Source organism: Macaca thibetana, chromosome 6, assembly GCF_024542745.1.
Source record: "Macaca thibetana thibetana isolate TM-01 chromosome 6, ASM2454274v1, whole genome shotgun sequence".
Lineage (NCBI taxonomy): Eukaryota > Metazoa > Chordata > Mammalia > Primates > Cercopithecidae > Macaca > Macaca thibetana.
Window position 1 is genome coordinate 155785558 of NC_065583.1, and position 12646 is coordinate 155798203.

Consider the following 12646-nt stretch of genomic DNA (forward strand, 5'->3'; position numbering starts at 1 on the left):
GACGAGTTAATGGTTGCAGCACACCAACAAGGCACATGTATACATATGTAACAAATCTGCACGTTGTGCACATGTACCCTAGAACTTAAAGCATAAAAAAAAAAAGCATATTTATATAGTGTTTTATGTTACAGGAATTATTCTTATGCTTTTTATGTTAACCTATTATGTTACTATTAGCTTTATTTTCTTTACATAATTTCCTGAAATTTAATGGTATACTAAGAGTTTTAAAAATTACCTAAATTCAAGAATGAGAGTTTCAGAAACATCATAAAAATGACAGAGGCAATGCATAATTTTTCTAATTATGTGAAAGCATAGTTATATAAGCACATTGAATGACACAAAAATTTTAAAGTATTGCATTTTATTATTCTAAAAATAAATTAACCCTAATAGTATTCATTTTGAGCCTAACACGTCCATTTTTCTAGTAATCATTCATATTTATTATTTCCTAACACTTTAAAAAATATAAGCTTAAGGCCGGTGCTGCATATTTGTTTCCCAAAGCCATAAAACTTAGATGAGGTCACTCTCAATTTTTGTAAAATGTGCCATCTAGACATTGGTTTTTATAAATATTATATTTTCCCAGAAGTTTGACATTCTCTTTTTTTAAAAAAAATCAAAATAGCTTTCTTTTTGTAATAAACATAACTTCCATTATTTTAGAAAACTGAAAAATAGAAAATTAAAATTAGTCAGTATATCAACCCACCACCTAGAGTGCTTGCTGTCATCTTGGTGGAAGTATTTTCTGCAGTCTTTTTTAAGTGAAGGGGGAAGATTCTGGAGTCAGATTGGTTGGGTTAAAATCCTGGGTCCTCCATTTATTAATGTGTGAATTTGGACAAGTTATCTATGAGCCTTAGTCTCATCATCTGTAAAATGGGCATAATCTTTTCATAAGCCTCATGAGGTTGATGTGAGAATAAGCAAAATAATTTACATAAAAGTATTTGGCACATTTCTTGGCATGGAATTAATGCTCAATAAATGTTTTCAATTATTTTTTATTACTAACATCAATGACCTAAATAGAAACAGACTTTTCTTTCTCTGCTTTATATCATATTGCAGGCATATTTCCCTAATAGTGACACTTTTTCTAATTTATATTAATTGGTGCATACAATTTCCTTCTAAACAGACCCAAGTAAGTACTTCACCTGCTCTGCTTTCTGTGAGAAAACCTTGCAATTTCAGCTACCTTAACCCTCTCCTCTCTCTAGAAGACCACAGAATGGCCTCATGTGGTCCCTGTAAAATTCCACACCTTTGGTCAGTGTTATACATTCGGCCAGCCTCCTTGACCATTTCAGATCCTTTGAATTCAGGCTAAACCTCTGTTAATGTGCCCATTTACCTCTTTTCCTTATGAATCTTCAGACTCAGGGATGTTTGTTTAAAGTAACTCAATCTTTATTTCTTTCAGCTTGAAAGAGAGTGAAACATATTCCAAATGTGTATATACTAATTGCCTTTCATCTTTTTGCTACTGTCAGACAGTATATTGAGAAATTTTCCATTTTTCTTTAATATAATTGATCTGTCATGAACATGGTCAATAAAGGTCTATTTCAAAGGAGATTCCTAGATGTGAAATAAATAGAAAGCCCTTGCTATACACTAAAATTGATTTCTAAAAATCTGATGTAATAATGTTTACCCACACAAAAACAACCTATCAGAAAACCTCAGTGTTTCTTCAAAGATAAGAAATATTACATTTTTAAATATATCATTGTCATGGGAAGCACAACATCTCATTTTGTCTGATGTTAGCTTATTTTTCTCTTCATTGTTTATATATTGTTTATACACATAACTGTTTTCTTTATTCTAATAATAATACAGAGTACTAATATTATTAAATTATTTGTTTTTTTATTTTCACTTAGCAATTTGATTTGTTTTCCCTGCCAATAACTATACTTTCACTGGATTATTTCAGCCAAAACAAAAAAAAATTCATTTTAATGTCATTCCAAAAATTTTATAAAGTTTTTTTATGATCCTTATTAAGGATTTAAGGTTTCTTCAACTTGTGGCTATTTAAACACCATTGTCAGGGTCATTCTTGATGAGATTTTTTTTTCATGCTGAAATGAACTGTAAGAAAAAAATGTAAAATGTAATAAAAAATTTAAAAAGACATGTACATTTATAAAGAAATACTGAATTACCCTTAGAAAAAAAAATGCCTCAGCATACTCTCTCAATGTTGTCTGGACAATCAAACTTTATCTCCACTATCACAGTCGCATATGATTTCCATTTTAGTTCTGAAATATGTTAAATTCTGGTTGAATTGAATATTTCTGCATTTAGTGGCATGAAACTCTAAAAAACATATAATGACAATTAAAATTTTTTCAGTTGGCTTTCTATTCCTGCATTTTGCTGGGTTTTGCTGTGGTTATCTTCCCAGAAATCCCACCCTTGTTGGAATAATGAACTTTTAGTTTTTAAATTATTTGTGTTTTCTTTTTTTTTTTAATTTTTATTTTTTCCGCTTTTTAGAGAGAAGGTCTTGCTCTCTCGCCCAGGCTGGAGCGGAGTGAAGTAGTGCAATCACAGCTCACTGCAGTCTCAAACTCCTGGCCTCTAGTGTGTCCTCTTGCGTGTTCTTTAGATGTTAAAAACATTAATGTTTCTTCTATCATTTTTGTAACATGTATTCACAGCTTATAATTTGGCTTTCAACGTTGTCTTGTCTTTGGCATAAAGTTAAAAAATAGGTAGTCCAGACGCGGTGACTCATGTCAGTAATTCCAGCGCTTTGGGAGGCCGAGGTGGGCGGATCACCTGAGGTCAGGTGTTCATGACCAGCCTGGTCAACGTGGTGAAATCCCATCTCTATTAAAAATGCAAAACTAGCTGGGTATGGCAGCAGGCACCTGTAATCTCAGCTACTCGGGAGGCTGAGGCAGGAGAATTGCTTAAATCCAGGAGGTGGAGGGTGTAGTGAGCTGAAATCGCACCACTGCATTCCAATCTGGGTGACAAGAGCAAAATTCTGTCTTAAAAAAAAAAAAAAGGTAGTCAAACAAAGTTTTATATATGTGTATTTATTTATTTAAACTTGAGTTACTTCATGAATAGAAAGAGATTGCATTGTTATTTGTTAAATATTAGCCTAGATATTTTTCTATTAAAAGCTTATTGACTTGATGTAATTTAACACTACTAGTGAAAAATCATGTTGACATCACTTACTCCCAATATGATATGTGGAGAAGGACACATCACCATTGTGATATTCTTCCTGGAAGACCAAACATTCAGTATAACCATGAGGAAACATTAAACTCAAATTAAAGGACATTCTACAAAATACCTGAGCATTTATCTTCAAAACTGTTCATGTAATAAGAAACTATTAATAGGAAAGACTGTCATAGATCATAGGAGATCAAGAAGATATAATCACTGAATGAGACATGGCATTGTGAATAGGATCTCAAAACAGAAAAGGGAAATTCATGAAAAGCTGGAGAAATTAAAGTATAAGCTATAGTTTACTTAAGAGTACTGTATCAATTTTAATTTCTCAGTTTTCATGAATGGCCATGATTAGGTAAGATCCTATTGTTAGGAAAAGCTAGGTGAAGAGTATAAAAGAACTCTTTGTAGTGCGTTTGCATACTTTTTGTAAATCTATAATTATTGGAAAATATATTTATTTAAAAATTATGATTATATATGTATACTATGACACATCTTAACTTTCTTTGTTTTGTTTTATTTTATGTATTTTTTTTATTATTATACTTTAAGTTCTAGGGTACATGTGCATAACGTGCAGGTTTGTTACATATGTATACTTGTGCCATGTTGGTGTGCTGCACCCACCAACTCGTCAGCACCCATCAACTCGTCATTTACATCAGGTATAACTCCCAATGCAATCCTTCCCCCCTCCTCCCTCCCCATGCTGGAGTTTCGCTCTTGTTGCCCAGGCTGGAGTGCAATGGCACGATGTCAGCTCACTGCAACCTCTGCCTCCCAGGTTCAAGTGATTCTCCTGCCTCAGCCTCCCGTGTAGCTGGGATTACCAGCGCCCACTACTAGACCTGGCTAATTTTTTTGTATTTTTAGAAGAGACTGGGTTTCACCATGTTGTCCAGGCTGGTCTCAAACGCCTGACCTCAGATGATCCGCCAGCCTCCGCCTCCCAAAGTGCTGGGATTACAGGTGTAAGCCACAACACCCTGCCTATTTTATTTTAACGTAAATATAATGCATGACTTTTTTTTTTTTTTTTTTTTTAAGGCTAAGATCAACAATGGTAGATATATTCCTCTTGGCTTCCATGAGAGGATTTTTTAAAAGTTTTATATACATTTTATCTAATATCCTAATTTATTTCAGCAAGAGGATTTTTACTTGTCAGAATTATATCTACCTTTTTTCTGATTACACTTTCCATCTCTTGTGTTTTAGATTCCATGCTACCTTTCATCTTCTTGAGTTCTTCCTTATAAGTTTTCCTCTCTGACCAAAGTCAGTTTCAGAAGTATGATTATGTGCACATTCAGTTTAATTCTTCTTATCCTTAAGGTGCCATACTTGCTTCATCTAACTTGATTTCAGGATGTGTTGTTTGTTTATTCATCTTTGAATTGTAAGCATGACAAGACTCAAGCTGTAACATTCTCTCTTGTGTCATATATGAGGATAGAGAAATGCTATTTCCCCTATGTGAATCTGGAGCTCCGAATATTTAACTTTCTGTAGTGATGGGCTATTCTTCTGATGTCAAGCCCTTTTATCTCACTGGAGGCTTTGTCGACTAATACCTTGAATTTCACATACGTGTTCTGTGCCTGGCCATTTTGATCTTCTCTTTGTACTAGAACTAATCTGTATGTATTTCTTCTGTATATGGAAACAGATTAACTTGCACAAGAAAGTAAATGTCTTATGAGAGCTTCCTTTATATTGTAGGTTCCAAGTTATAGGCAATCCAGAATGAAATTACTTTATAGGAGAAACAGATGTAAATTGAGCTTTGGGTTACTGAAAGTAATTTTCTTTCAATTTCATGGATATTACTCTATTTTTTAGTCAATACTACCAAGAAGTCTAGAATTTAAAGATAGATAATGTGAGTAAATCAAAGTAACCTTAACTTTTAAAAATATGTATTTTATTAAGTTCCATCAAAGGTGCTTTAGTGCAGAGTATGTAACAAATGAAGTGTAATACAAGAATGTACTTTCTCGTCTTTTCAGCTAATATTGGATCACATTAAATCCCTTACTGTTTTTCAATACTCAGTTGGCATTGTGTCCTCTCTCATGCATAATTTAAAAGACATAGGCCACATCTACCTTTTGTTGTATCTTTACAACCTTTTAAAAAATTAGCAGATTTTTTAGGCACTGATAGTTGGATATCCAAAGTTACAAATTACTTTTCTTATTTTGGTAGAATTTGCTTTCATAGTTTATTTGCTCATTTTATTAGATGATATTAGTTTTTTTTAAATTTATAATGTAATAAAATAGTTCATACTGTATCATATTTTTAAAGCTCAAATGGAATTGTGATACAAATAAATTTTAACAAATATTTGCTAGCCACAAATAGTAACTAAAATAGAGTGACATTTTTAAAAAACACTTGAGAGAAATTACACTTTCTTACATTTCCAATGAGATTATATTTTACTTAATTTTCCCTCTCTAATATGTTAGCATTTTATTTAAGCAATTCAAAGAATATAATAAGAATTTGTTGTCAGAGACAACTGGCTGTTAAAGGTTATGAGGAAAAATATATATATTTCATAATAAAACCCTGCAGTAATAAGGGAATACCCTGTTCCATAAATGGTGATAATTGGATTAGTGAAAACTGAATTTAACTTGGAGAATTTGATGAACTATAAAAAGCAGAGATAAACTTACAAACCACTTCCCAACTCTTTAGCAGCCTCAAAATTTATTAAAATGTAAACAAGTATGATGGTATGATTTATATAAAATATTTTGTTTTAAAAATAGTTAATGCTCTCACAATTTCTTTTCTTTACAGTATGTTTGTTTTTCCCCAATATTCACAATAACTATTTCCTTAAAAACATTAAGATTATTGTTGACTTCATCTTAGACCCACACAAAAGCATGATTAAAATTTTCTGAAATATGTACCTTTGTATCTTATTACAGATAAAGTTAAAGACAGCCCTGTTACAGTCTTATACAGACCAAGGTAACAGAACTTGACAGTTTCAAGTTAATCATGGCAAGAAAAATATTCCTGCTAGATAGTACAGAAGTTTTATATTATCGTTTGTGTTTATTGTTTGATTTTATACTAAACCTAATTTGTTTTATTATAAATAGTTTCATCTTTTTACATATTTTGAATGCTGCAAACCCCTTTATATAATGATCATGTTGTAAAGGTTTTAATGTGTAAGCACATTCATTTTCACAGGGATTGTTGCTAAGTATAGTAAGTGTCTAGATGGACATTTTAGACTTCAATGGCGCTTTAAAAGGAGATATGCTGAATACACTTGTAAAGAAAAATACAGGTATAAACACTATCATATGAGTTCAACAAATGTAAAGAACAGTATTCGTACCCCATAATGTTTTTCATTAAGACAAGCATATTGGAATATAAATATACTGCTGTGCCTTTGGAAAAGCCTTCCTATCCCACTTGAAATATATTATAAATAGAGACAATTTGACTTCTACCTCTTATGATATAGCATGTTATACTGTCTCTACGGGACATATACATGACTCATTGCCCTCATAAACCCCCGGGATAACTATCTTTGTGTTTAATTGACCCATTAATAATAATATTAATGATAATGTCAATAACTATCATCAACAGCTAACATTTTTATAATTCTACTAAATCTAAAATATGATTTTGGGTGCGAACAAGATAGAATTAAGAAAATTAGCAATAACAGGTTACAATCATAAACTAAGAAAATACTAGATCTAATAAAACAGCAGGACCTGATAAAACAGCAAAAAAAGAGAGGAGGAAAGGACCTATGTAAATAATGCCAAAGAAACAGATGACTGACAGTCTGTTCTTTCGGTTAACTTCCTCTGTTGGTTTATTGCCAAAATTCAGTCAATTTCCTCCCAATAAATGTTACCACTGACCAATTCTTCACCTTGTTTCTTTATTCTTGAATGTTCCATTTCCCACCAGCACAAAATACTCAAGACATGAGCTCAGTTTTATTTTTCCAGTTACCTTTGAATTACTACCACAAGATACTAGTAAAACTAGCTGGTCTGCGCTCCTACTAAGATTTGTCATTTGCTTCTGCTGTTCTTCTTTCCCTTATTAGAGGCCAATGCGAACCTACATTAATTAAATAGAGGAAAGAGGAAAAGAGAGAGAGAGAGAGAGAGGAGTTTTATGAGCCCCCCTCTCCTGTCCCATGGCAACTAGAAATCTATTTCACTACTAGTTTTAAATGTCAAAAGATGTATCCTGGATCTTGACAATAAAACATGTTTTTGTTGTTATTGCTATATTATATCATATCACTTCTTCACCTATGCCCAAGTTCTCTCTTTATAATTATTATTGATTTTATTATTGACTCTGTTGGAGTTCCACATACAAGTGAAGTTCTTTGGAGTCAAGAGTATTATTCTATACACATAGACTATAAAACGGCTTTGTTTCCAGTAAAAAGCAAGATGAGTACACTCTTATTTATTGTGCTCTCTCTGTGCTGAAAATTCAAGTCTACCTTAAGTGTTCTTTTGCTAGAATAGCATGATTCTTAAACAACCTTCTATCTTCAGAAAATTGGTAAAAGGAGATACATATTTTGCAGTATCACAATATTTTTTAAAAGTACATGGACAACAAGATTTTATTTAAGAGCTATCTAGCATTTTCTCTGCATAAACTACTATATTTCAGTATTTTATGTGTCTTAAGGAAGACAAAGTATTAATATTTGTAGTAAATAAAGGTATTCATAAAGGAAAAGATAAAGAATAGAAAACTACTTTGGCTACCTCAAATTTGTATCTTACAAGATACAACCAAAAAATCACTTACTGGGCCTTTTTAATGAAGATTATGGACTAAAACAACATTAATAAAAAAGTCAGGCCAAATCTGAAATACATTTTCTAAATCATCAGTTCACAAGAAGATGCTTTCAATATTCCTAAAGAAAATGCATGTTTGTGTGCCCCTACATGAGACTGAATAGTGGCTTCCTAAAGATGTTTCTGTTACAATCCCAGGAACCTGTGAACACATTACCTTGCATGGTAAAAGGGAATTTGCAGATATTATTGTGTTAAGGATCTTGAGATGATGAGATTTTCCTGAATTACCCAGGTGAGTGTGATGTAATCACAATTACAAAGGTCCTTATAAGAGGGAAACAAGAGGTTGAGGTGGCAGGTTGGGAGAAGGGGTTGGGAGGAGGCCGGACAAAGTTTCAACAGAACCAGAGGTTGGAGTGAGGCACTGTGAGCCAAGGAATTCAAGCAGTTCCTAGAAGCTGGAAATGGCAAGGAAATGGATTACTCCACAAGCCTCCAGAAGGAATTCAGTCCAACCAACACATTGATTTTTAAACTCCAGCCTCCAGAACTCTAAATTTTCTCCTAATTAATGTGTGTTGTTTTAAGCCACAAAGTTTGTGGCATTTTGTTATAGCAGCAATAGGAAAGTAATACAAGGACAGAGATCATGCATAGCTTCTTCCTTATCCTTTACACAGCAGCAAGAACCAGACTCTGCTTATGATAGGAGGTCAAAGCATATTTTCTAAGTGAATAAATTTCTAATAAAAATTGCTAATTAATTAAATAATAATCATAAGGCATTGGGGTATAAAGTAAGATATGGGCAAAGTTCTGTTTCTCGGAACTCTGACAGCAGGAATCAGGCTATAAAAGCTTTAATCTTATTTCTACCACTATTTTGGGGATCCCCAAATTCGGTTATTTTCATAAGATAAACACTTATTTCTCACTCGTAAAGTTCAAGATGAGGGAAAACAAAGTGATAGGGAACTCTGCTCCACAGGGACATCCAGGTTCAAATTTCTGTCTTCTTTATTCTAGCATTGCCTTGTGAAAGACTTGAGCTATACAGTGGCTCATTTATTTATGTATCTTAACAATTGATGCAGACCATTTTCTGAGAACTTAGCAAGGGCTATTGAACGGAGCAGCTATACATGGTGGCTGCATGTGGTCTGCACTTCCTCACAGTATAGTGGCTAGGTTCCAAAGGTGAACATCCTGACTCAGAAAGAAAGCCAAATGGAAGAGAATTATGTTTTTTCAGTTGCCTTAGAATTTATATTCCATCACTTCTACCATACTCTACTGGTTGGTTTAGTTACAAGTCTCAATTCAGTTTAACAAAGAGAGAGTTTGGAATCCAGGAAATATTTGGAGGACTGCCAATAAAATTGCAAGAAGAGCATGAGAAATGAGACATTATCATGTGACAATAGTGAAAAATGTAATCTAGTAGCTCCAACAAAAGAGGGAGAAGATAGAGCAAAGGGCAAGCAGCATTCCATTGAAAAGATGGGATGTGGGGTTGTTTGCCTCATTTCTGTGCACATCTCTTTGGCTGAAATGTAGTGAAATTCTAAACCTAGTTGACAAAGGCCAGATAAAACCCTGGAGGAAGGCTAGTGATTATTAATAGGACAGATAGCAGTATCTTTTACAATCTACACACCCTTCTTCTTAAAGTTAGAACATGTCTATCCACTTCCCAAGAAAGACAAGCCATAGTTACACTCATGCATGGAATACAGTTCAGACATCAGGATCTTTGGGTACAGTCCTCTCTATCACAGAAGTTTCCTACCTATCATTAATACCAACTATATATTACTTAAACTTACAATAAAATATCTCATTTGAGAAAAAAAAGAATGACCACGCAGTCACTGCTCAGAGCAATAAAATTTTACTGGACAAAAATTGCAGAGACTCGCTGCTCTACCAGTGCTTAAAACTGATTGCTACTTATTGAAATGAATTTCCTGTCCTCTATCCTCTGTGGTCCTGGCTTTCTCTCTGAAAAAAATTTGTTCTTGTGGTATATTCTTCCTCACCATGTCTGTATGAATATTAAAGATATTTCTTTCGTCAGAAGCACTGCAGTTTTCATAGCCTGCTTCTGCACCCACTAATTTGGGAACTTGGGACTTTTTTGAAGGCTACATATTTGACTTCTTTAGTAAAAAAAAAAAAATTCTTAGAAGACTCAATGAGTTTCTGGCCTAACTGCATCCAGCTATTTTCTTGTGCTGGAAACCTACATCCAGGACTCTTTTCTGGAAATAATTATGAAACCTATTCTTATGGTCTCACTTCTTTGTTGAGCCAGTGTCAATTGTTACCATTTTGATGATGGCTCTTGAAAGTATAAAACCATATAAAATAATGGACTTATTTGGAAGGCAACATACTTTATCTGATCTTTTGCACAGATGATCTATAGATTCATGTGTTGAGCCAAGAATTCTTAATGGACACTTCTTATTAAATCTTTGAGCAGCAGGGTTATCTCCTACTGTATAAGGTGATAAACCAAGGTGGCTTCTCCAACCCCATCAGATCCCACATTTCTGGACTCTTTATCCCTTCAACCTCTGCTTAAAATTGTCTCCTTCTTGCTTGAGCTCATTAATTCTTGAAATAAGCTAGCTAAATGCAGCAATAAACAGCTAACACATGGTAACATTCTGGCTCTTTCCATCAGCTTCTCCTAGAGCTGAAGGCTCTTTAGGCAAATGGTTTGCTCTTCCAGTTACCAGAAGTGACACTTTAAATAAATGGACTGTCTTCATTCTCACTTAAATGTCAATTTCACATTTTTTTTTTAGGTTTTTGTGGCAGGCAGAAAGCCTTGCAATATACCAATTATTTATTAGCTACAGTAAAACCTACATTGCTAGAGCTAATAAGCCCCACAATATAGGTTTCTTATTAAAATTGAAGAGTATTTTCTGCTTGAATTATGAGCCCAGGAACTCTATGCTCCATGAATTAGTCCAGAACCCAACAAATTGGGTATGGCTTTGTTATCCATGATGCACAGCTATTAGTGTTGCCCTGGTCATCATCATTTTCATTTGGGATGAAAGTAAAAAATGACGGAATTATGGGCAATTATATTTAATAAGGTGTATTTTCTGTTGTGCATTTCACATTTACTTAAATCTCAATCATGAGAACTTAGTCACATGGCAAACCTAGTCACAAGGGAGGCTGAGAAGTACAGTCTCTCGGCAGAAGAGCACACCTGAGTTGGAGGAGAGCCAGAAATCTGTTACCAGTGTAAATGCAACATGTTATATGTGATCTTTGCCACGGAGATGTGTCCCATTTTCTAAGAACTCTCAATAGGATGCCCTTGACCAGGGCTCTAGGTGATCAGTGTTTCCCTATCATTTGGAATAAAAAAATAGTTGATTTTTACAACATTGCAAGACCTCAATTTACTAGAAATTTATGTAATTTATATTATAGGCCATGGACAGACAGAGATTTTATTACCAAGCTGTATTCTCTTCCATTGTTGTTTGCACACTAATTATTTCCAACCAATTAATGATAACCCCTTTATATTCCATACTGAAGGATCTGAGGAGCAACCAACACACACCAACATTCTGGTCTTTTTCAACAAGTTTCCTGGCAGGGTACAGTGACTCACGCCTAATAATTCCACCACATTGGAAGGCTGAGGCTGGAGGATCACTTGACTTCAGGAGTTCTAGACCAGCCTAGGCAATGTAAGGATACTGTCTCTACCAAAAAAAAAAAAAAAAAAGCCAAGCCTCGTGCTATGTACATGCCTGTAGGCCTAGCTACTTGGGAAGCTGAGGTGGAAGGATCTCTTGAATCCAGGAGTTCAAGGCTATAGTGAGGTCTGATCATGCCACTGCACTCTAGCCTGAGCAGCAAATCAAGACCCTGTCTCAAAACAAACAGACTAAAAAACCACATCACAATCCCTAAAGCAGTAGGCTTTGCATACAAAATTGTCTACTTACCAAAAGTTTTTGCAATGGCAGAAAATGTTCAATGTCTTTCTTGTTTGCATTGTCTACCATACTTCTAGAAGTAGCCGAAGGTACCATTCTGTTTCATAAAAAGTAGATAAAAGTCTCCATTTTCCTTTTTTGATGAAAACAAACTGACTCACAGAAATATTTTCCCCATTTACAACTCTTCCACCTGGAATAAGGGCTTAATATATGGAAATAGAGCAGCCTTATGTCAGTAACGAGGCAGTGTGAGTGAAGATGGAAATTAATCTTCTCAGATCAGAAAACTGAAAGAGAAAAAATCCTGGATTTGTGATACTATCATTGAGACTCGACACCAATTCTGTACTATCTTTCTCTAGACTTTTCTTGTTATGTAAGGAAAACTCTTTTAAGTTTAACTACTTTTACCTGATCTTTAGTAGATCAGACCCTTTCCTGAAAGAAGGTAGCTATAGTGCATTAGATTTAAAGTTCTCATGATTGGGAACATTAGAGTGTACTACTCTGTTGCTTGTAATGGTCACGTAAATTAACAACGTGTCCTGGTATTTGTGCTTTTAGTTCCTTTTATATAATATGGGCAAGCCCCATGACTTG